The following is a 20803-nucleotide window of genomic DNA, read 5'->3' as shown; positions in this document are numbered from 1 at the left end:
CTTTTCAGATGTTGCAGCAGTGCCCGCTTCCGCAGAAGCCACATTCTCTTTCAGATGCCGTAGCAGTGCCCGTCTCAATAGAAGCCACATTCTCTTTTCAGATGTTGCAGCAGTGCCCGCTTCTGCAGAAGCCAGATTCTCTTTTCAGACGTTGCAGCAGTGCCCGCTTCCATAGAAGCCACTTTCCTTTGTTTTTCAGATGCCGCAGCAGTGTCCACTCCCGCAGTAGCTAAACTCTCTTCTCTAAAGGCCACAGCAGTGCCGTTACTCCAAGCGACGTCCAGCACCCCACCAACATTAAGCTCTGCCGATTTTGGGGGGTATCAACACACCTCTTTGGCTGCTGTCCCTTGCTTATTGCATCTTTGGGGGGAACGCTCTGGGTCCGGGCTAAATGCAGAGCTCGGACCCCTCTCTCCGTACAGGGGGAGTACCCTGGGCTCGGGGGTAAGTACCGAGCTCGGAGCCCTCTCCCTGGACAGCACGCCAAATACGCATAAACCTTTACCCAGTTTATTATATGTAAGTGTGAACTCGTGAAGTGATGTTTTATTAACAAGTTTCGGGAGGAGCACGCGCAGATAATTAACGCAGCCACTTCATCATCAGCAATCACACCATCTATCCAATCAGCTCAAGAGAGAACCCCTATAAATAATCAAAGCAGTCTTACCTCCATCAGTTGTAGTCTTTCAGCATCCCTCCACCACCCCGACTCCTCACCTTCAGCCTGTTCCTACCCCAGCATGGGGGGAACGCTCTGGGTCCGGGCTAAATGCAGAGCTCGGACCCCTCTCTCCGTACAGGGGGAGTACCCTGGGCTCGGGGGTAAGTACCGAGCTCGGAGCCCTCTCCCTGGACAGCACGCCAAATACGCATAAACCTTTACCCAGTTTATTATATGTAAGTGTGAACTCGTGAAATACGGCATTGGGAACAGTTGTTTTTTGGAATACTCACAAATCAAATCATCAATTCAATCAAAGATTGAGACTAGGACAATTGATCTAGACCTCCCCCCCTCAATATCAGCGCTAATTAATATATCTTCAAAAAAACTACTCTCCAAAATATACAGAATTATATCAAAATCAGACAATACATTAAGTCTACCAAATGTTAAGTGGGAATCAGATTTATCTATTGCTCCCGATGCCGCCTTCTGGACACAAATCTGCAAAAATATTTACTTCATGACGAAAAATGCCAACCTTCAACTAATACAATATAAAGTACTTCATAGATTTCACCTTACTGGACGAAAATTATTTAAAATGGGTTTTACTTCAGAAACATGCTCACATTGTACACAAAACACCTCAGACACCTATCTTCACGCCATGTGGCATTGCACACCAGTTAAAGAATTTTGGGAAAACGTTACTGAGTCACTATCCAATCTTATGGGATGTCACGTCCCATTATCTCCCTCACTCTGTATATTAGGTGACATATCCATAATCAACTCAAACGATACAGATAGTAAATTACTTCTAGTGGCTCTTACTATCGCCAAGAAAACTATCCTCATGAACTGGAAATCAAGGAACACCATACATATTACATCTTGGAAAAACTTACTACTAGAGTACATCTCCATGGAAAACCTGTCAACCTCCACTCAAAATAATACAATAGAATTACACCCCTCTTTGTTATCTCTCATAAACTTCCATCAATCATGAATCCGTTGACCCTCTTTGTCTGAAGCCTTCCACAACGACACACCATTCATCAATATCTACACAAGATTTGTGGGAGGGGGGTTAGGAGGAGGTAGCAACAATGGCTAATATCAAACTAAATTAAAACTTATGAAAGATTAAACTTGTTCTTTTTTTTTTTTTTTTTATTCTTTTTTTTTTATTTATTATTTATTTATTTTCTTTCCCTATCCTTTCTTTCTCTCTTTCTGTTCTCCTCATTTTTGTTGTGGTTTTTATTTTATTTATTATTATTATTATTTTTTATTTATTTATTATTATTTTTTTTCCCCTCTCTTTCTATTTCCATGCCTCTGGGCTTCAGTTGGCTGTGGCATCTCAGGTCCTGCCCTGTGTGGTTTGGTTTAGTGGTTGGTGGGTGTGCTGTGGGGCCGGGAACCTTGTGCCGCCAACCTGTATCAGCTTTGCCCGGGTTTTCTTGCCTCTGGCGGGTCCAGCACTACATGCCTTGCTTATTTTAATGCATCACTAGACAATATACACACATCTATTGTAAAAAAAGTAAGGGGAAAAGAGAAATAATAATAATAATGAGAGGGAGAGATTAAAGGAAAGAAAAAAAAGAAAAAAGGAAAATATTATTAAAAAAATAAATAAAAATAATAATAATGAATAAATAAAAAAATGCATATATGTATATCAGACACACACACAGGGTAAGTGAGACGTGAGCATGGGGACCTGGACTTTGTACTGGGCTGGTTCCACGCTACACGTCACACTTTTTTAATGCATCATACACTCATATACATATGTGGGGTAAGCGTGGCATGTGAGTGGCGGCCAGGGGTGGAATTTTGGGCCCCGTGCCCTGCAGCACCTCTCCTTGATGGTTCATTTTTGGCATAATTTATGGGCCCAGAGGCAGCCTTACAATATCTCTCTATTCATAGCTTTATTACTATTATTACTATTATTATTTCATCATTACTATTACTAACATTATTATTATTATTATACTTATTACTATTATTACTACTATTTGTCCTCCTCCTGATTCCCCAACCACCCCCTGTCTCGGATGAATACGTTTATTATCGTTATTGCTGCTACTATTACTATTATTACTTATAACCTTCCTCATCCTCCATCCTCTAATTTTTGTTATTAATGCTATTATTAATATTATTATTGTTATCATTACTATTTTTTTATTTTTTTTTGCTATTGTCATGTCTGTTGTACTCTCTTTTATTTATATACTTCCACCCCCAACACCCAGTCACACTTACGCAAACACACCCACACACACACACACACACACACACACACACACACACACTCACTCACACAAATCATGTTGGCTGTCATGTATGTTTTGTTGACCTTGGTTATTTTGTATTTGATTTGTTACCTGTAAATACTATGTTTGTTTGCATAATAATAAAAAAAAAAAAAATAAAAAAAAAAAAAGAATTGTATACATAAGAGGGTGGCTTAATGTATAGGAACCCGCCTTAAAATCTTGTATATTTACAAGAGACGAAGGACATTCAGGAAGCCTTTCTGCAGAGAGCTTCGGTTTTATTCCTGTTGAATAAAATCTATTCTTCTGGTATCAAAACTCCAAGTCTGCATTTCGTTCTTTGAGCTGCGGTGGACGACACTACAGCTCCAACTAAACCCTTTGGGAGGCTAGCATCTGACTTTCTAGAAAATTGACATTTGTTTGAGACACGTTTAGTAGTGGGACGGTCTGATTTCAATTCAGCCCCCGTCTGTCCCACAACAAGGGCTGGCTTTAATTTAAATCAGGGTTGGGGGTGGGGTTCTGAGAGTCCCACAGGAGCTGCTTCTCACTTAGGAGTTTTCGCTTTGTGGTGACAAGTGCAGGGTTAGGTTCAGAAGTGCAGGAAGATGCAACATGGCTGTCCTCACCACAGGTAAAACAGTACCATGGTCTTGGTCTGCCTATTGGTTTTTTATTAACTGGAGTCACACTCTCGGTACCAGCAGTTCCCGTCCTCCTCTTGTCCTGTCTGTCTACTGCTTCTGGCAGTGGGGATTTCTTCTGGATCTTAGGTTTTGTCGTAAGATTGTCTAGCTGACTTTGGAGCTTAGCTATCTGTTTCTTGAGTTCCTGCGTCTCAGTGGCAAGTGAAGCCATGTTTGAAGCTTCTTTTTGCTCCAATTCAGCAGAGACCCATGTTCTTTGAGAATGCATCAGAGCTCTCTGCTTAGAAGACCCAAGATGTTGCTTCATACGATTGACCTTCGCTGTATGTTTGTCTTCTTATGTACGTAACATTAACAGAAAGTGCGCAAAAGAAGGAGGATGGTTGCGCTTTTGCTCGAGCTGCAGTTCAGTGATCAAATCATTATCCCTGCAGCCCCTACAAAACTGCTTGAGAAGATGCCGGTCTGCCTCTTCTGGAGAAATGCCACCTCTCTTGACAGTCGTCCTCAAGGTTGTCTGCAATCTATAAAGGTAAGCGGATGGTTTCTCACCAGCGTCTTGCAGAGTATTCATAAATCTTGCAAGGAGTTCATCGCCGCCCTCAACAACACCAAAAGCCGAATCCAGCAACTGAAGGTAAGCTGAGGATGCAGCTTCAGGGCTTAGATGCTTTATAATATCTGCTGCGGGTGGCAAAAGACTGTCCACTATCTTCCTGGACACATGAAAATCAGATAAGCCAGGGTCCTTCAATATAAGCTCAACACTGGAGCACCAAGTATCATAATCAACTTCATATCCAGGTCTAGGACATTTACCGGAGAACACCCTCGTGTTGGAGCCGTGATTGTACAGGCCCATGAGCAGCCACTTCACCACTCCTCACAACATGTTCAACGATAAGTTTCTGGACTTCAGGTGGATTGAACACCTGCTGAGAAGTATAGAGAGAAGCATTTGATTTGATAGGCGTGTGCTGTGACAGTAGTTCATCTACCTGACTTGGCTTAGCAAATGTAATGCTACAGCTCTCACTAGGGATGGCTGTTCATTTGGGTTTCCATCTCCAGGTTCAAGATCAGTGGACATTGGTGTGAGTTCTGCACTCATTTGCGACAACATCCGACTCAATACTGCTTCAAAGTTTGTTCCACTTTAAGTTAAGTTAAGTTGTGATGTATTGTCATGTATGGTGACCCATACTCGAAATTGTACTCTGCATTTAACCCATCCAAGTGCACACACACAGCAGTGAGTAGTGAACAAATGCACACACACACACACACAGTGAACACACACCCGGAGCAGTGGGCAGCCATTGCTCCAGCTTGGGGAGCAATTAGGGGTTCGGTGCCTTGCTCAAGGGCAATGGCATCGAAGGTGGACAGAGTGCTGTTCATTCACAATCCCCACCTTGAATTCCTGCCGGCACAAGAATCGAACCAGCAACCTTCAGGTTACAAGCCCGACTCCCTAACCATTAGGCCACGACTATGACTACTTTAGCTATTTCTTTTAATCCTTCCAGGTAGAATTTAGTGATGCTACTTCCCAATTGTGGCGTAAAGACGCTAGACAACACCCTCACGTGGTAAGTGATACCTGGATCGCTGGACAGTTGGTGGGTATAAGGCAGCTGCGGTGCTAGATATTGTAAAGCTTGACCACTGTTATATATTGTCACTAATGGTGAGGGTTCCGGCAAAAGAGCCATACGTTTTTAGGGTGTCAATTAATTCATCGTCATGCTCTGTGTTAGTCAAGCCACTCACGATCACAGAGTTTGGGATTTTAATGCCCTCTGCCTCAACGATATCCATTATTGTGTTTTAAGAGTCAAAGAAATAAACTCACTCGCACAGTAGTTAATTCTCAGCAACAGCGCCACCTCCTGGCTGGCTCGCCACAATTGTAGCAGGTCTTACCTCACTGACTACTGAACCAGACAATATTATCAGAAGACTACAAGGTATGCGAAAAGAGGCGGCAGTGGTGCTGAGTAATAGACAGAAACAGAATGTGGGTTAACCATAAATGTTTTCTTTACTTTGAATCTTTAGTGTTTTTTTTTTTGTTTTTTTTCACATAACGATAACAACAACAATGACCGGAGAAAACACAATAACTATATATATATAAACATACCCTGGGTGCACCCTCTAAATCTTCCTTCATTTAGTAGTAATTACAATCGCAATCACTGAAATCAAGTGAACAGAAATGGAAAAAAAAAAACATTTAAATCAATGTTGTATGTTACTCACACTGAATTCAGTTTTCAAGTTCATAAATCCTTTTCAATAAGAAAATGGATCAGTCTTAACTCCTTTAGTTGTGTTCCTGAAATGTTTCAGTCCCATAAAGTCAAAGAATCAGTCTCTATGAACGAACTCTCTTACTTGTCTGAAGAGAAATGATAAAGTGAGAAGAAGTGTCCTTTACTCCAGGTCCATTATACTTTCCGCATCAAGGTGGGTGGCTTGCCATCAATTAAAGGAATCCAATTCAGAAGAATATCCACGCAGAAAAAAACCCTGGCCTGTCCATTCAAGTCCTTTTCTCTCTCTTTTCTTTCTTTATGGGCACGTACAACCAAAATGGCGTCAGCAATGAGTCAGCACATAAGTTTTGGATTACCCAATTAACACCTGATGATCCAAGATCTTGAAGTGACAATCTGATTCATTCAATTTATATGTATTTTGAACAGTTTATGGGTTATATTTTATCATTTTAACACTCTCACACAAGAACATATTTCTCTGTCACCCTGCGTCTGTCTTCTCACTGCGCGAAGCTATCTGTAAGCAAGAGAGGCGGAGCTAACAATGCATTGCTCCGATTGGTTGTTACTCATTTCTTAAACAAATTTCAGATATACATATTTATTGATGTACAAAGAATTTACGACATATGGATGGGCATAATATTGTAGTCAAGCAATCTTATAAACAATATGAACAATTATTTAACCAGGGTTACACTGACATTTGCAAAGCGCGTGCATAAGACGCACCTTTCCTCGAGCGCGCGATCTCCCTTATAAAGTACAATTATTGCGAAATATGTATTGACGAGATTCACACAATCATAATCTGTTATGTCTTACATGAACGTTTAGTTAATGGTTGGGGGAATATCTGATGTGTAACATTATATTTGATCAATGCATTACAGTAGGACTCAATATAGATCTATCTCAATGTTAATCATACATGAAAAGAAAATACGGAATCCCTCGCTGCTCTTGATAAAACCGTTTATTTGCATATTTGTTCTTATTTTTAATAACAAAGATAAAATAAATAAAAAATAGCTATATTGTGATTAATAATATAATAATTGTTATTAAGAAAAGAATTGGAGGAAAATATGCAAGTAGCTTGGTGATTTTGCTTTGTAATTTTAAACTCGTTTTTTCTCGAAATCAGATCTGCTGCCTGCCTCTATTGCCTTCAAATGGCTATAGCGCAGTCATTTTTTTTGTCCGATTCCAACAAGTTATATATCATTTTTGAAGGTATTTTAATGGAGAATTTGAAAATAAAAATAACTCATTTTTGAAAATTTGCGCATTCCGATTCATTTTGCCAGCACGGGTCACATTTATTTTTTATAATTATTACTTCATTTTAGTTAGGCTTTCAATAACTGTTTCATTTTAGTTTTTTATTTATTTGCCTTTATTTTCGTTAAATACAGTTCTTAACCTTTTGAGCGGTACGGTCCCACATATGGGATTTTAATTTCCGTGCCACTGGGAGTACGGTCCCACATATGGGATTTAGAACGTTCGGTGACGTCGCATAACTGCCAAATTCAAACTGCGTTTTCGCGCTTTGTCTGACGCTGAGATGCCGCTGCACTTGTCATATCATAGCATCTATGCAGTGTTTTTAACCACATAATGTTTATTTTATGCTTTAGACATTTAAATACAAATAAGTACTAGTAAAACAATACATTTAGAGTTCGTAAAATACACTCAGATGTTTATGGAAGCAGCAATAACAATCCATTCAAATATAATTTTCAGACGTGTTTTATTAATATCAAATACACATAGTGTAAGTAACTATAAAGTTCACTCTATTCTTCTCCCATTTCCCCCGCCACTTACTTGCATGTATTTCGCGAGAAATTTATGATTTTACGTGATGTAAATCCGACTGACAGGAATCTCTGAACTGCAGCGCGAACAAACATGGCGGCACCCATCTCACATTACAGATCACGATCAAGATCATTTAGAACTGTTTTTAAACGATAAAACACACTCATTTGCACATATTTGTGAATCGGAATATCAGATAGTTGATTATATGGTAAGCAAGTTTATGAATATTTTGAATAAAAAAGGAATAACGAAATAAAAGCGATCCATCTGTCATACAGTGTTATTGTGGCCGCGGTGTGTCACGTGAAAATCATGAAACATTAAGGGGAAACGTTCTAAAATAACGGTCGCCTAAAAAAAAACTCACTCTGGGGGGACCACTGGAATATTTTAAACTCACCACTGAAAAGGTTAATACAACATATTTTACTGTTTAAACATGAATACAATATTTATTACATTTAAACTCGTTTAACAAGCATTTTAGAAGTATTGCCTATTGTCCCAAATAAAACTTTAAAAGCCAGTTAAATATGTAGCCTATATAATCAAAAGCGATTATTTATTTTTGATAATTATTACTTTACTTCAGTTAGGTTTTCAATAACTGCTTTTAGTTTCGTGTCATTTTTTGTTTTTTATTTCTTTTATATATATATATATATATATCTTTACATTTACATTTACATTTAGTCATTTTGCAGACGCTTTTATCCAAAGCGACTTACAATTTGGGGAACACATGAAGCGATTCATCTTGAAGAGGCAATTCGACAAAGGAAGTGCTTGTAACACCAAGTCTCAGGCATTGTTTAAATAAGTACAAGCTAGCAAGGGAAGGAATAAGTAAGGAGAAAGATTTTTTTTTTTTATGTGTAGGTTGAAGTCAAGTAGTGTCGAAAGAGATGAGTTTTCAGCTGTTGCTTGAAGATTGACAGGGATCCAGTACTCCGAATATGGGTGGGAAGATCATTCCACCAGCCAGGAATGGTGAACGAGAATGTTCTGGAGAGTGATTTTGAGCCTCTTTGTGATGGTACCACGAGGCGTCGCTCACTAGCAGATCTCAGACTTCTGGAGGGATGTAGATTCTTAATAGTGAGTGCATGTAGGCGGTGCTGAGCCTGTGGTTGTTCTATGAGCAAGCATCAGTGTCTTGAACTTGATGCGAGCTGCGATTGGTAGCCAATGCAATGAGATAAAGAGAGGTGTAACATGGGCTCTTTTGGGTTCCTTGAAGACCAGTCGTGCCGCGCATTCTGAATCATTTGTAGAGGTTTGACTGTGTTTGATGGAAGTCCAGCCAGAAGAGCATTGCAGTAGTCCAGCCTAGAAATGACAAGGGCCTGGACAAGAAGTTGTGCAGCATGCTCCGTCAGAAAGGGCCTGATCTTTCTGATGTTGTGTAGTGCAAACCTGCAAGATCGAGCAGTCTTTGCAATGTGGTCTTTGAAGGTCAGCTGGTCATCAAAGATTACACCAAGATTTCTGACCGAAGTTGATGGGGTAATTGTTGATGAACCTAACTGGATCGTGATGTCATGCTGTAGAGTTGGAGCGGCAGGAAAGACAAGAAGCTCAGTCTTTGCCAGGTTGAGCTGGAGGTGATGTTCTTTCATCCATGCCGAGATGTCTGACAGGCAACCTGAGATCCTTGCAGCTACCGTTGGATCATCTGGTTGAAAAGAGAGATAGAGCTGTGTGTCATCAGCATAGCAGTGGTAGGAGAATCCATGTGCCTGTATGATGGGACCCAGTGATGTAGTGTATGTGGAGAAGAGGAGAGGTCCAAGAACCGATCCCTGAGGAACCCCAGTGACCAGTGTATGTGCTTTGGATACCTCCCCTCCCCAGGCCACCCTGAAAGACCTACCAGTGAGATAGGATTCAAACCAGCGAAGTGGATTTCCAGCGATGCCCAGTGATGAGAGAGTGGAGAGGAGTATCTGATGATTGACAGTGTCAAACGCGGCAGATAGATCCAGCAGAATGAGGACTGATGATTTGGAATGGGCTTTTGCAATTCGCAGGGCTTCAGTGACCGAGAGAAGCGCAGTCTCAGTTGAATGGCCACTCCTGAAACCTGACTGTTTAGCGTCTAGTTTGTTGTTCTGTGAAAGAAACAATGAGACCTGGTTGAAGACAACACGTTCAAGTGTTTTCGCTATGAATGGAAGGAGAGAGACAGGTCTATAGTTTTCTATAAGAGAAGTGTTTAATGTAGGTTTTTTGAGCAGTGGGGTTACCCGAGCCTGCTTGAACGCAGTGGGGATATATATATATATATATGGGGATATATATATATATATATATATATATATACAGGTGCTGGTCATATAATTAGAATATCATCAAAAAGTTGATTTATTTCACTTATTCCATTTAAAAATTGAAACTTGTATATTATATTCATTCATTACACACAGACTGATATATTTCAAATGTTTATTTCTTTTAATTTTGATGATTATAACTGACAACTAAGGAAAATCCCAAATTCAGTATCTCAGAAAATTAGAATATTACTTAAGACCAATACAAAGAAAGGATTTTTAGAAATCTTGGCCAACTGAAAAGAATGAACATGAAAAGTATGAGCATGCACAGCACTCAATACTTAGTTGGGGCTCCTTTTGCCTGAATTACTGCAGCAATGCGGCGTGGCATGGAGTCGATCAGTCTGTGGCACTGCTCAGGTGTTATGAGAGCCCAGGTTTCTCTGATAGTGGACTTCAGCTCTTTTGCATTGTTGGGTCTGGCATATCGCATCTTCCTCTTCACAATACCCCATAGATTTTCTATGGGGTTAAGGTCAGGCGAGTTTGCTGGCCAATTAAGAACAGGGATACCATGGTCCTTAAACCAGATACTGGTTGCTTTGGCACTGTGTGCAGGTGCCAAGTCCTGCTGGAAAATGAAATCAGCATCTCCATAAAGCTTGTCAGCAGAAGGAAGCATGAAGTGCTCTAAAACTTCCTGGTAGATGGCTGCGTTGATTGTGGACTTCAGAAAACACAGTGGACCAACACCAGCAGATGACATGGCAGCCCAAATCATCACAGACTGTGGAAACTTAACACTGGACTTCAAGCAACTTGGATTCTGTGCCTCTCCACTCTTCCTCCAGACTCTAGGACCTTGATTTCCAAATGAAATGCAAAATTTACTTTCATCTGAAAAGAGGACTTTGGACCACTGAGCAACAGTCCAGTTCTTTTTCTCCACAGCCCAGGTAAGACGCTTCTGACGTTGTCTCTGCTTCAGAAGTGGCTTGGTAGCCCTTTTCATGAAGACGTCTGAGCGTGGTGACTCTTGATGCAGCTTCAGTTCACTCCTTGTGAAGCTCTCACAAGTGTTTGAATCAGCTTTGCTTGACAGTATTCTCAAGCTTGCAGTCATCCCTGTTGCTTGTGCACCTTTTCCTACCCAAATTATTCCTTCCAGTCAACTTTGCATTTAATATGCTTTGATTCAGCACTCTGTAAACATCCACACCTTTCAGTAATGACCCTCTGTGACTTACCCTCTTTGTGGAGGGTGTCAATGTTCGTCTTCTGGACCATTGTCAAGTCAGCAGTCTTCTCCATTATTATGGTTTCAAAGAACAAGAGAGACCCGGAATTTGTACTGTAGGGATGGTCATTTATTGAAACTCAAATGTAAATATTCTAATATTTTGAGATACTGATTTTTGACTTTCATGAGCTGTAAGCTCTAATCATCAAAATTAAAAGAAATAAACATTTGAAATATATCAGTCTGTTTGTAATGAATGAATGTAATATACAAGTTTCACTTTTTGAATAGGATTAGTGAAATAAATCAACTTTTTGATGATATTCTAATTATATGACCAGCACCTGTATGCAGTCAGTGATTTAAAAAATAGCTAATAAATCGCACGTTTTTTTCCCCCTGAAATCCGCATCGGTCTTTTCGCGACGATTAATTTTACTTCTAAAATGCTTGTCAAACCGGTTTAAATGAAATATTGTATACATGTTTAAACGGTAAAATATGTTGTTCCGGAATTAGGAACTGTATTTAACGAAAAGAAAGAAAGAAAGAAAGAAAGTATGAAAAATGTCAAAGAAATAAAAAACGAAAATGAAACGAAACTAACAGCAGTCATTGAAACCTAACTGAAGTAAAGTAATAATAATAAAAAATAAAAAAATCGCTTTCGATTATATACACATTTAACTGGCTTTTAACGTTTTATGTGGGACAACAGGCTATTGCCATATCGAAATCTAAAATAGCTACCAATCGCTTCTAGACCTCAAAATGCGTTTTAATTGTCAGAATCAGAAAGAGCTTTATTGTCAAGTGTGTTTACACACACAAAAACACAAGAAATTCGTCTTGGTGACAGGAGCATCCAGGGGAGAAAGTACAGACAGAGTGCAGATGCATATAATTTAAGATGATAGAATGAAATATAAGGCTAATAATAAACAGAATAGTTAAAAAATAATAACTATATGGTAATAAAAATATAGATAAAATAGAATTATGTATGTGCAAATGTTTTAGGAGGTTATATACAAAATATAGAGAAAATAGAAAGAATTATGAATGTGCTATTTTACAGATAAAAGAAGTCTCAAGAAGTTTTGAGAAGTTATGTACAGATGGACAGCCCTGAGACGTTAGGCTATGTATTGTTCGGTGGAATATAGCCTGAGGGAAAAAGCTGTTCTTATGCCGTTCAGTGATGATTTATCTGTGTCCGAATGCAAGAACAGAAACAATGTTTTCATATTGAAGGCCAAAATAGATCTCAATTAGGCTAATTCATGTGCATGCATGCTCTTGTTTTCTTCTTTGTAAGATGGCAGAAGTGACGCAACCGGAAACTGTAACGGTGAGCTCAAAAAAGTTTCTCGTGAGCACGCAATAGTTTCTCGTTCTCATGCGAAACGTTTCTAGTGAGCACTCAATAGTTCCCTTTCATTGGTCACTTCAATGCTGCGGTGATGCCACCGTATGGGAACACCCTTTGGTGTGATGAATGTCTGAAGCCCTGTACAATCCCGCCAATCCTATTGGCCAAATAGCGCTTGGTACCGCCTTACGCATGCATAAGCATAGTATACCTGCGTGCCACGCGCTATTTCGCTCAGATTTCATTTCCTTCAGGAAAGCGAAAGTGAATTTGCTGTGCCCTAGAAAGCATCCCCTGTTCTCAGCAATATTTTTTATTTCTCGAGCAGTGTTAACTCCTCTCCGCGGACGCGATGAGTCATCGGAAATGTAAGGAGCCGTGTAGCAGGTTTATCATGGCAGGGGACACTCATGATAGGTGCGTTGTGTGCCTGGGCTTGCATCACGCGCAGTCGGCGCTTAGCGGCCTGTCGACATGTCCCCACTGTGACAGCCTGCGACTGAAAGTTCTGCGCTCAAGGGTAGAAGTTTTCTCCGAGGTCGCCCCCGCGTCCAACCCCCGCCGTGTTGCTTCTGCGGTTGCCGAAGCGCCGCACGAGGCGATGGCTTGGGGCGACACGTGCGACCCGGACCGTGAGGACAGTGCTGCACTGGAGTTTTCTCCATTTCGCTCGCTCTCCCCCACTCGAGTGCAAGAGGTTGGCGAAAACTTTGTGGAGCCTGTTGTTTTCATCGTCGAGGATCTACGGCCCGCCCCGGAGGCCTACAGTACAATCTCCTTCGGCTGCGGGCTGTATGACGTTTTGTTCACCGCAGCCTCGGAGTCGGAGGATTTACTGGCCGACACATGAGGATCTCTCCCTCACTCACGTGGTGGATAAGCTGGGGCTGGATTGGGAGGCGGACGCGGCCCAGGCCCAGTCCCAATCTAAGTTGGACGACTGTTTCCTACCTAGTCGTGCACCTGCTCAGCCCTGTAAATCCCTCCCCTTCTTCCCGGACCTCCACCAGGAGGTTTCGAGGTCCTGGAAGCAGCCGTTTTCAGCGCGCATCACAAACATACTGACATGGCGGGCCGTGGTTATGCAACGATGCCGCCGGTGGAAGAGACTTCGGCCGAACATCTCGCTGAACTCGGCCGCAGCTTGGAAGTCTCGCCCCCTCCTCCCGTCAGTAGGACAAATCTTTTCTTATAGATGCCCTGATCTCCAAGGATGGACAGTTTGGAGACTCAGTCACCGCGGTGGTGGTTCAGGGCAGTGAAGCAGCAATCAGCCGCTCTCCGCCAGATGATTCTGCGCAGGCCCAGGGAAATAGAGCAACGTCAGCTGCCGGCGGCATGCCCGCGCTCATTGTCCTCACACCGCCAACGGGGCGCCCCGCGAGAAGAGCCATCACCTATGGCACCCCCTCGTAAGGATTGGGGTCCTAGGGCTTATCCACCGGCTCGCCAACACCAGCGGAAAAGATTAGACCTGAGCTTGACGGCGAAAACCTCTCGTCCTTAGGCCCCTAACAGCAGTTCCTTATCCTTCTGCTGTTCGTCGGGGACTGTGCCCTCCACTAGAGAGTGCTGTTAGACCGCTAAAGCGTATCCAACCCTCTCACTGCAGTCCCCAGGCTCAAACATTGACTGTCTCGCCGCAAAACGTGCCTTGAGCAGCATTGGAGCGAGCCACCACTCCGAGCCCCCCCTCAGACTATCTGCACGCATCAGCCTTCACGGTCCGAGGGACGGCCCAAGGGTCTGGCAAGGACGGCCCGTTTATGACAGCCCACAAAGCTGCCGCTTCGTTGCCAGCGGCGAGGCCCGATATGCATCCTGTCGGAATGAATCCTGCCGTAAACACGCTTCAGGATCCTATACAACGAAACACAGCGATCTTGACACATGTACTTCCCGTTCTTATGGACGCTGTGAGTTTTCCGTGCTCGGAAATTCTAACACCTCATCACAGCCACAGACGGAGGTCTTGAGTAGGGATGCAACGATACCATTTTTTCAAATCCGATCCGATCCAGAAAATTCTGAGTATCGGCCAATTCCGATTCGACCCGATACCAGCGCAGTTTTTTTTTTTTTTTTTTAAATCAATGTAGAATTTCTATACTTCTGTGTCACTCTTTTGTGTGTTAAACACAATCTACTAGAAAACTTCATTTTAATGAAAAATAATATTAAAAAAATATAGGGGTTGTTTACACTTCATGCATTTTTTAAAATAAATCTGATCGCTCAAACCACTTCAGGAGGTGGTCTGGGCCGCATTCCAGACGAAACTGGACATGTATAAATGCATCTGGTTGTTGAAACCACATATGTAAATTTTACTCCTCCCACATTGTAAAAAATAATAAATGTGTGAGACCATGTTACAGGCTATGACATTATAGTCAGATATGACTGCGCTAATGCAACAAGCATCACAGCGGATGAGTAGCTGAGTATCAGAAAGCCAACACGCAAACTGCCGCGAATGAAACTGAAAGTTAGAATTAGAAACTTAGAAGTAAGATACAGACGGTCAACACACAATCCTCTTCATTAAAAGTAGAAAGGCAAACTTTCCAGTGCAGATGCCACACATTCTCCTATTGCAGTCTTTGATCTCGAAATGAGCTGATAATTATTAAAATGCAGCTCTTTTGATTTTGTTGATGTGAACTTCGTTAAATTTAAATATAGCGCGGGAATTGAAGATCGGATTTATATACGTTTTGCGACGACACATTTATGTGGCCAAGTGTAAATACGTTTTAACAAATCAGATAGCCTAGATATCCGATCAGCTAAAACGCATGAAATGACCAGGTGTAAACAGGCCCATTCATAATCTATGACAAAAATTCTAGGCTATTAAAAACTAGGTTAGTGGATAATTTAGCAGCAAAAGTTATTCTAGAAAAATCATGAGTGCACAATTTTATCAAATCTAAACATTTAGTGAAATAATATTATTTATTGGGGAACAAATAAAAGTAAATATGTGAAGGACTAAACCTGGTAAAATGTTACACATTGCTCTTTGTATTGTTGTAAAACACATTAATGAAAACAAGTAAATGTATTTATTTATAAATATAAACTACAAATTTTAAAAAGCATTTCTTTTAAATGTATAGCACAGTAATGAAGGCAGCAACATATGATAGAGGAGTCCTATCTATCATTTGTTGCTGCCTCCTCCATTACTGTGCTATACATTAGATTATTAATAGCCTTGATAGGACAGAACAAGAAACGCTATAAATAATCTTTCATTGAGCAAAAGTATTATAATATGAAAAGCTCCAATAGAGAGCGACACAATTAAAGCGTGTATGCGCATCCTGTGCGCAGAATGACGCGCTTGAAGCAGCACGGAGTCACAGTGCGCAGCTCCAGATAGAGAAGTTCAAAGCACAAAGGAAAGAGATATTGATGTGTAGCTTATTAAATCTGTGCGGTAGTTTATTGAGACTTTTCTTTTAACAGTTTTAAATTTTAGTTATTGTGTGCTCTCGAAGAGAGCTTAGTCATCTTGACTGTCGTAACCGAACGTGACACGCAGTTTGAATGCTGAACGGAGGATGACAGACAGATGCAGCGGAGAGAAGAGTTTATGTGAACTTGAGTTTAACGACTTAAATATTCATCTGTACATCACATTAAACTATGGAACGGCTTCAGAACATTTGGACTTTGACTTTATGGTGCTTTATAATGTTTTTGTGCTTTCGTGGGGCTCAACAATAACACAGAATAGTATACACACAATATCGGATTTGGATCGGTCTCGTCTGACCGATACCCGATCCGCAGAAAATGACCATATCGGAGCCGATACCAATCCTGCATATCGGATCGATGCATCCCTAGTCTTGAGGCCATTAAAGGATTTTCGAGCCGCGTGGGAACGCTTGCCCGGCATTCCGCAATGGGTATTACGCACAATTCGTTATGGTTACACCAGTCAGTTTCGAAAAGGCCCGCCTCCTTTCCGCGGGATTCTTCCCACGATCGTGAGTTCAAAGGAAACCGTAGTGCTGCGACAAGAGGTGTCATCTCTGCTGAGGAAAGGGGCTATAGAAGAAGTACACCCCTCTCAGACAGAGTCAGGTTTTTACAGCCGATATTTTGTTGTGCCCAAAAAAGATGGCGGCTTACGACCAATATTGGATTTACGCCGTTTGAATCTTGCACTGAGAACGAGCAAATTCAAGATGTTGACGGTAAAATCTATTCACGAACCTTCACGAAATGCATAGACGATTGTCTCCCCCGCGCGTTCAGTCATTCACGCCATGCCTTTGCCACTTCAAAGCAGGCCGTACAGTGACAGTGAGTTTGTGCCTCAGACTTTTGCAGCAGCATCCCCTGTAATCCGTCTAGGCTTACTTCACATGCGCACAACGGACAGGACAGACAACACACCGGTGGTGTCAGTGTTGCGAATTAGCTTTGGCTATAAGCACTATGGTACATGCCTGGATGACTGTTGTTTCAGTTTCATCTATGTTTATTGTATCTGTCCCTAACAAATAAAACATAAATAAATAAATAAATAAATATTTGAATCACCAAGGAGGATTACTCTCTCGCCCCCTATGCAGGCTGGCGAGGAACGTCCTTCTGTGGACTCAGAACAGGTTTCTGTCAATCCGAGCGGTTCACGTCCCGGGGGACCTGAACATTGGAGCGGATATGCGCTTGAGACAGAGTCTGGAGGAAGGGGAATGGAGGCTGCATCCCCAAACGGTGAGCTACATATGGCGGGTGTTTGGAGAAGCAGAAGTGGACTTATTCGCATCGAGCACGACTATGCATTGTCCGCTATGGTTTTTCCTATCCCCCCCATCGCCCCTGGGACTGGACGCTCTAGCCCACGAATGGCCCAGCACCAGTTTTTATGCCTTTCCTCCGATTCGGCTAATTCCAGCGGTGCTCTCCAGAAGTGCAGCAACTGCTGCTGGTAGCTCCGTGGTGGCCCACTCAGCCGTGGTTTGCGGAACTGATCAGTCTGTTAGCGGACTCTCCGTGGGAGGTTCCCCTCAGACAGGACATGCTGTCACAAGCACAGGGAATGATCTGGCACCCACGGCCAGATTTATGGAAACTGTGGGTGTGGCCTCTGAGCGGAGTGAGTTAACATGTCCCGGTCTTTCAACGGAGGCTGCCGAGACTATAATTAATTCTAAAGCGGTTTCTACAAGATGTTTATATGCCTTCAAATGGAAACTGATTACTATCGGCTGCGGACTTTCCGCCCTGCACGAGTTTCATCATGGGATCTATCCATCGTAATACAAGGGCTATCAGGACATCCGTTTGAGCCCTTGGAAACTGTAACCGAAAAAATCCTGACTCTAAAAACAGTCCTATTGTTAGCTTTATCCTCCCTCAAGAGAGTTGGGGATTTACAAGCTCTTTCCATCTCACCTTCGTGCATGGACTTCGCACCAGGATTGGTGAAGGTTTTGCTGCGACCAAGGCCTGATTATGTTCTTAAAGTCGCTTCTAATCCTTTTCGCTTCCAGCAGGTGGTCTTGGAAGCTTTCTCCCCCACAGAGGCGGGGTTAGAAAATCTAAGCCTTTGTCCTGTGAGGGCACTGAGGATCTATGTTGATCGTACAGCCCAATGGCGTGAGTCCGACCTGCTGTTCGTTTGTTTTGGGTCGTGCTGTCACAAAGCAACGCATGTCCCATTGGCTGGTTGAGGCTATATACTTAACCTTTGAGGCGCGCGGGCTCGCTTCGCCATTAGGAATCCGAGCTCATTCCCCGAGGGCGGTGGCTTCGTTGCAAGCCTTTCTTAGTGGATCTTCTATGGATGATATATGCGCTTGAGCAGATGCTTTCCTCGGATCCCAGCTATCTCAGGTACGTCAGGCGTGATGGTATAGCATTCCCATACGGTGACGTCACCGCAGCATTGATGTGACCTATGTTACGTATGTAACCACGGTTCCCTGAATAGGGAATGAGATGCTGCGGTTCAGGCCGTTGCGTACCGTTGATAGCGTTTCCTTAGTCCATGAAATCTGAGCGAAATAGCACACGGCACGCAGGTATACTATGCTTACGCATGCGTTAGGCGGTGCCAAGAGCTATTTGGCCAATAGGATTGGTGGGATGGTACAGGTAGGGTTGTTCCGATTCCGATACTAGTATCGGAAATTCCACCGATACCACAAAAAATTCTGGCATCGGTATCGGCGAGTACTTGAAACCATGTACCGATCCGATACCATTTTCTTAAACAAGACCTAGAGTTATGCGCGCTAGCTTTGCTTAACGCTGCAAATCGGAAATCAATTCTTCTTTGCTGCTCAGAATGCAAACACAGGAAGCTGTGCTGTGTTGCCACAAGCAACCACTGTTTAGAGCAGCGAAGAAGTACAAACGTGCTAGCACATTGCCAGTAAATCACTTGCATATGCGACTAAATCTTCACCCTGGGCGACTAAATGATGTCTAATATTAGCCACTGGCCAATAAATAATCAGATTTTACTCGCCAGTGTGTGAGTTGGAGGCTATGTATAAGTTTAGCATAGATATATTGTCACTCGCCGAACACTGACTGAGCGCTTCAGAGTTTTATTCTCTGTCAAGCGATCTATTTTTCAGATCATCTGAATGAATGCGCAGCGCACCTGTATTTGACGTACCGTAAGCTCTAGTGTGAAGCGCATGACTCGCCGTCACTTTGCTTTTTCCAACGAAAGTCCCTTAATATTACAATCTTGTTTATTGAACTGCTGTATAAAATCAATATCACATTTGTAATGTTGCTTTGTGGAAGAAAAAACGTCACTCTTCATGTGATATTGATTAACCATTTGAAATTATGTAAATATATACATTTTCTGCCCCCATATCTTGAATTTTGTGATCATTCTAAGTGCATTTTACTAATAGACTGAATCATGCAGTGAAAGACACTCTAATGCGCACGCGCACGGGTCTAATCTTCATCATGTATGCGTGCACTCTGTAGGTGTGTTTTGTTTGGTTTTTCCGATATAACATTACTCATAATGTCAAACCCCACATCGTTAAAACAGCAATTACGATATTATCGCAGACGATATAACGTATAGCCTATAGCACACCCCTACGGAGAGATCAGTATGAGCTAAACTAGGTTATTATAACTCCAACATGACATGAGTACAGGCGTGAATTCACTGTTATTCTGCAAAATACAATGTAATTTATATAAAATATATTGTGTACTAAAGTAAAACATTCGGATACTCGGTTTAATTCGTTTAGCGAATAGGCCCTACTTACGTTATCAGAGGCGGAAATGTAAGGTAATGTAATACCCAGGTTTTTCGTTTTTCTGTTGAAATTACTGAGACCTGCACTCTGTTTAACTTAAACATGACTTAATAAAGACAAAGTTCAGTACTCACCATAACTTTAATGATGGAAAATCAGTCTGGAAATTATGTTTTGTCGCTCCACTCTCCCACGCGCATACATTTGAATTCACTACACCAATGGTTTTCTCTCAGGCGCATGCTTACACGCGTTTTTTGGTGCAAGGCTTGTTGGGCCAGCACAGATTTTTCACTTCTGCTCTATAGATTGGCTGATCACAGTTTAATATGTTCGGTGAATATATATATATATATATATGTGTGTATATATGTATGTATATATGTATGTATGTTTGGGAGTAATTTTGGGGAAGCAATTTGTTGTCAACGTTTATTTTTCAGTTTCCACAATTTTTCAAAATTTAAATTTTTTACAGTGCAGAAGCATCAAAGCTGAATACTCTTGACAAAATCTATTTAATAGAAAGTCTGTATCAAGAGTTTTAATTGTGACTGTTTATTGATTTATCAATAAGTTAAATAATAATTAGACAACAATCTAAATGTGCAATTGCTTTGTATTATAAGATTTGTGTTTATATTTCTTTGAAGAAGTGAAAATAAGTTCACATATAAAGAGAAAACCAAGAAGTATTTATGAATTATAGGTTTGTTTTGTTAAAATGTACATTGTAGTTGGTGGAGAAAACACTGGAACAAGCTGACACCTTTTTATTATTATTTTGAATTGGAAAAAAAAACAAAAAACATTTTTATTATGTACAAGTAAACTGTCAATCATGCTTCGTCATTTACAAAAGCCATACAATCACTTTATACTCATCTTTGCGGGTTTATTATTTCAAATAAT

Source organism: Onychostoma macrolepis, chromosome 25 (genome assembly GCF_012432095.1).
Source record: "Onychostoma macrolepis isolate SWU-2019 chromosome 25, ASM1243209v1, whole genome shotgun sequence".
In the NCBI taxonomy this organism is placed as follows: domain Eukaryota; kingdom Metazoa; phylum Chordata; class Actinopteri; order Cypriniformes; family Cyprinidae; genus Onychostoma; species Onychostoma macrolepis.
This window is presented reverse-complemented; position numbering follows the sequence as displayed.